A 6,256-nucleotide genomic window follows, 5' to 3' on the forward strand; every position below is an offset into this window, starting at 1 on the left:
AACAGTAAAAATTAAGTGAGATTATTAATGTAATGTGAATGGTGTACAATATGTGCTCATTAAATGTAGGTGGCGGTTGTAATCACAAAATAATTATTATTACTCTCATCACTACTGACTGGGGGTATAAGTATGCTATGAAATGCTGCAGAGAAAAGAGGGATATATTTCTTTCTGGACGCTGAGGGTGGAAGCTCAGAGAAGAGACAACATTTGAACAGCAGCTTAAAAAAAAAACAAAAAAACCTGCCGGAGCAGGAGAACTGCTGGAGCAAGGTAGGGCATTTGATGTTGCAGTGAGGATGCTGCCTGCACAGAAACGGATTCAGGGGAAGGGTTAGCAGGTCAGAGGATCGAGATAAACTGCCCCTGGAGTGGGGGGAAGGGTTAAGTGGGATCAGAGGCTGAAAACGAAGGCTGAGGAAAGGTCAGGGAAGTCTTGCAAGGAAACGCAACCAGGGTTCCACAGGCAAGGAGAGACGCTGAAAGATTTGACAGTGGAAAAGAAAGAGAGTCAAATGACCTAGTAGAGTCTGGGTGGATGTTTACTCATTAAACTAATGTAGACGTCAAAGAGGTCACCTCAAAGAAGTCCCCTAGAGAGTGATAGGAGACCTCGAATCTTCCCACTGTGCACATATAACACCCTGAATCATCTGTTGTTAATAGCAATCATGTTATAATAACTTATTTAATTGCCCATCTCACTCACCCGATTACAAGCTTCATGAAGTCAGGGATGACGTCTGCCGTGTTCATTGTTATATTGACAGGGCCTGGCACATAGTAAGCTCCCGAACACCCAATGGGTGATGTAGAACACATCATCCTGTATGTTCCCATATCTTTTTTTATTGATATGGAAGGACCTCTCCTCAGCTTTGCAAAAAGTGCAAACTCACCTCTCTCTTTTGAATGACAACTGAGTTCTTAAGGACCATCTAACTTAAGAATTTTCTAGTCTGGGGCTTCCCTGGTGGCGCAGTGGTTGAGCGTCCGCCTGCTGATGCAGGGGACGCGGGTTCGTGCCCCGGTCCAGGAAGATCCCCCATGCTGCGGAGCGGCTGGGCCCGTGAGCCATGGCCGCTGAGCCTGCGCGTCTGGAGCCTGTGCTCCGCAACGGGAGAGGCCACAACAGTGAGAGGCCCGTGTACCGCAAAAAAAAAAAAAAATTTTTTTTCTAGTCCTTCAACTCTACTGTAAGACCCTAGAGACTAGGAAAGTGATACTTTTTTTTTTTTCTTGAATCTCTCACTTCCTTAGTATTTATTTATCATTAGTTCTGCTTCATTGAAAATCATAAAACATTTCTTTTTAAATATTCCAGTATTCTCATTTGTTAAAATGGTTTTTATCCTAAGTCATTGCGATGTCATAATTTAAATTCATAGATTACATTCATTTGTCATTTGAGAACATGTTATACAGATCTTCCTCAACCTAGGATGGAATTATGTTCTGATAAACCCATTGTAAATTAAAAGTACTTTTTATAATTTAAAAGTTGAAAAGGTATTTAAAATACCTAACCTCCAGAACATCACAGATTAGCCTAGCTTACCTTAAATGTGCTCAGAACTCTTACATTAGCCTAAATCTGGGCTAAACCATCTAACACAAAGCCTATTTTATAATAAATGCTGAACATCTCATGTATTTATTGAAAACTACACTGTAAGTGAAAAACAGACTGTTGTACGGGTACAGAATGGTTATTTTCCCTCGTGATCCCGTGGCTGACTGGGAGCTGCGGCTGCTGCTGCCCAGTATCAGGAGAAAGTATCATACCCATATTGCCAGCCAAGGAAAAGATCAAAATTCAAAACTCGATGTAAGCTTTCTCCTAAATTCATATTACTTTCACAGCATCGTCAAGTCGAAAAATTGTAAGTTAAGCTATCCTAAGTCAGAGACTGTATATTTCAAAGCACCTATACAAGCAACAAAGGGTCCGTTTCTCTGTTTGAACTCATCTTCTTTTTACCATCAAAGAGTTATGCAACCCAGTGTGTTTTCTTTCTTCCTTGCCCTCGTTACCAGGAAACTCAGGGGTATTGTGCTCATCAGCCAGGGCTCCTAAGCCATTCACTTGACACTCTACCTTTATAACTTGGCTCCTACCTTTTGCCTTGTTTTAATGGCTTCAGTTATTATACATCTGTGCATTTATTTTAAGGTGCCTCAAAACCTTTTTAAAGTAGGCAGGAGTAACATGTGTATTCATGTATATATTCATATATATATATGTTTATTACATATTATTTATAAACACACACATATATCCAATACTAAAAGTATACCTAGCTACACGGCTCCCAGATGTTTTCTGCCATACCTCACTCTCAGGTCTCATGAAAGCATGACTTAATAATGTAAACATAAGTGAAGATTTTATAGAAGAGTCTTAGGAAACCCATTTCTGTTCCTTTCTCCAGATCCCTTCTTTGGTTATTCTGTTTTGAGTTTAATACACTAAACCAGGGATCAGCAAACTTTCCAGTAAAGGAGTAGAGAGTAATTTTTAGACTATGGGTCATGAGGTGTCTGTTGCAACTACTTAACTCTGCCATTAGAATGCAAACAGAGTCACAGACGTGCATAAGCAAATGTGCATGACTGTGTTTTGATAAAACTGTATTTATTAAAATAGGTGGTGGGTTGGATTTGGCCGGTGACCACAGTTTGCTGACCCTGCCCTAACCTTTCCCCTACTGTATCTGTCATCACTGAACGCTCTCAGGAAGTGTCACTCTGGCCAACTCCAGTGTCCAGTCTCTCCAAGTTCTTTAGCCTCAGCAAAGCAAAGCCCTCCCCAGTTAATGGGACAGGGCCCTCCCTCCTCAGTAAGCAGTTTCATTGCAAGGTTTATTGCTTGAAGATACCCTGGGGGAGTCTGTCCTCTCACATACACCAATAGTTTTATAAAAGATTTCTTGCTACTACATACAGTGATCACCACAAGAGAACTTTAGGTAAATACGACAAATATATCTCCATCTGCATAAGCAGTAACATTTTTGCAGCCTATAGCCATATTTGAGGCTAGAAAGAGGTCTCAATCAAGGGATTAAAAAAAAAAGTCTTCATGCCAACACTCACCTCTTCATGAGCCTTAGTATTCTCATCTGCACAACAGGGGGCAGAATTTCACCTGCACAAAGGCCAGAGTCTGGACCAAATGATCCCTTGTAGGTTCTTTCTGGAAGCTGGACAGGTTATTTTCCTAAACCAATGATTTCCAAATGGTTTCAGGAATCAGAATTCCCTTGGGTGCTGGTTAAAACACAGATTACTAAACCCCAGCCTGAGTTTCAGATTCAGTAGGTCTAGGGTGGAGCCCAAGAATTTGCAGTGCCGCCAAGCTCTGCTATCGCTGGTTCAGGGACCATGCTTTGGGAACAACTAGTCTGTCTACATGATAGAGATCTCACAGTCCCTCTTATGGGGAAGCAATGGCAGGGGAGGAGGGTCCTACAGCTGGTTCCCCTTCAGTTTTTCAGAATGGGGTTCCTTCGTGAAGGGATGAGAGATTAGTTCTGTTTGCCCGCTGAGTCTCTGGTGCCACAGCCACACCTCAGCAACTAATTACAGGCTGAAAGGAGGCTGGTGGTGACTCTCATGGAGCCATGGTGGAATGTCAAAGCCAATGGGTGAGCCATCCGGAGAAGGACAGGGAAAGGGGGGACCATTGAGAAGTGACAGATATGCAATCACACAATTCCTTTGTATAAGCCAACCTTCTAGAACTTTCTCTTTCCATAAACACAAAATCAACACAATCATTGACTGCAGATTGACCATATGTAGGTCCAGCACCGAGTAATGCAGGGTGGGCTGCAAGGACTCAAAAGACTGGAAAAGTGCAGACTGCCCTCAGGAACTCTCAATCTTACGCGGAAGGCAAAATTCACGACAGTGTCGAGACAAGTAGATGTTGAGATGCAATGTTATGTGGTGTGAAGATAGAGGGCTCTGGAGAGAGGATGCTGGTGGACTTGAGAGGTCTAGGCAGCCTTTCCTAGAGCATTGAGCCAGGCTGGCAGGGGCCTCGAGGGACAGGAAGGATCTGAAGCGGTGGAAGAGTGAGGAGAACACGGCAAGAAGCCAGAGTGTGCCTAGAATACCAGCAGAGAGGGGATAAGAATGAGCACAGGGACTTGTAAGTATGTCTCTACCCCTCCCCAAGGAAACTCCCCCGAGTCATTTCCATTCCTTTGTCTCTGTTTCCTGATTTGAGGATTGAGGGCTTTGAGCTAAATCACAAGTTTCCAAATTTTGTTCCATCTTAGAGAGATCTCAGGTTATTAAATGGTAAATGAGCAGTCTGTGCTCAGCCCTTGTCATCCTGCTTCTGCTTCAGCCAGAGAACTCCACTTTCCTGCACTGTTACACTCATTGTACAGTTTCACTTCCAGAAAGGATTTGAAAATCACTGAGCAAGAAACTCTGTAAAAGCTCTTTCCATTTGCACACGGGGTGGCTGGAGAGAGAGGAGAAAGCAGCCAGTCAGCACAAGGGATGGGACCACTAGGTGGGCCGGGCTAGCTTCCGGTACAGCTTGACAGCAGAGAGGAGTTCAGGCCAATGGAGGTTAGAATTAGGAAACCATTGATGGTTCATGGGTGGAGGAGTAGCACAGGGAGAGGAGTGGAATTGCGCCCACAAGCAGCCAGGGAAGCAAAATCTCAACTGCTCAGAAGGCTCTGAGTAAAAAAAAACAAAAGGGTGATTTTTCCCCCTTGTCAGCCTTCCCTCCCAGGACATTGTACTGTATGCAAAACGTGTAACTGTAAGACAAACATTTTTTTCCACTGCCCTTCTGAGCCCCACGGGCCTTCAGGAAGACCTGCACTTCAAGCAAAGCCTTTTTATTTTTCAACACCCACAGCTTCCATTCAACAATCAGAAGTTTTCCACTTTCATCAAAGAGACTGCAGAGAAAGGTCGAGGGAGCAGTCTGTTCTCAGCAGCTCTGGGAAGGTTACAGAGCCCCCTGCTACCCACTCACTGCTTATGCCCACCAGAGGACACAGTCTTCTCCCCGAATCAGCCGGGTGCATACCCCACAGAACACTGGCTTGCTTCATTCCCACCTCAGCCACAGATCAAATGAAGGTGTGCACCTACTTCTTCCAAAACCAAGTCCGATGTGGGATCAAGGGAACCTCAGCTTCCTTGACTATAAAATGGGTACACTTTACACCACTCTATTTAGCCCCCCCCAGAGTTACCTCTTGATGGCTCTTTCATCTCCAGAATCTATGATCTTATGGATTCACTCGGAAGGAATATCCAGACCAATTCCTAGAGTGACCCAACTTAGGTTACGGTCAGCAGTGGGATCTCTGCAAAGGTGGCAGTGGTAATAATCCAAGCTTGGCTTTGGACACGGGACCTTTCCTTGGGGGGATCTGTGATTTCTGCTTGCTCTCAGAGATATATGGCAGCCAAACAGTGAGCAGAAAGGGGAGGGGTGCTACAAAGACCTGGGTACTTCCAAATGAAGTTTTCGAAGAGCTACATCCGGAGGCGCCAATTATGCAGTGATTCATTTTTTAAATGGTATTTTGAAGTGGAGATCATTAGTAACCACAGATGTGACGCAGCTCTGCCCCCCAGAGAATCTATCTTCTCTATCTGTCTAAATTCCAGACTATTTGGAACGTTGAACCAGAATGGTCCAATACCATCGGCCAAGTCTATTCCCGTTCATGAAGTACTCTTACATCACCATCTCATTTATCTTCACGGTGGCTGTCAATGCAGATGGGGAAAAGAGAGGGGCATAAGGATTTGTACAAGGTCCCAAGACCATTATGGGGTTGGGCTGAGACAAGACCTCAGGTTTTCAGCCTTCAAGTGCAATGAGAGTTGAACGATTTAGCATGGGTTCAGGGGCCAGACAGGTATAGCTATGCACTCAAGTTATCCTGCAACTTTGACTGAGGCAGTGTTCATCCTCTCTGCTCCTCAATTTTCCCATCTGTAAAAAAGAAATATTAGCTGCCTCAGAGGGCAGAGGTGAGGATGAAGTGAGGGATTGTGTAAATCTCCTAGCACTGTGCCTGAGACAGAAGAGGTTCAACTGTAGTGGTCACATACACACACAGCACACACAACACACACGTATGCACACATCATGCACCACACAATATGCACCACACGTCATAAAGGCACACCACACATGCACACACCATACAGAACACACACACCCCCTGCATTCCGCACCATACCACTTCCCGACACCCACCCTCAC

Source organism: Globicephala melas, chromosome 6 (assembly GCF_963455315.2).
Source record: "Globicephala melas chromosome 6, mGloMel1.2, whole genome shotgun sequence".
Taxonomy (NCBI): domain Eukaryota; kingdom Metazoa; phylum Chordata; class Mammalia; order Artiodactyla; family Delphinidae; genus Globicephala; species Globicephala melas.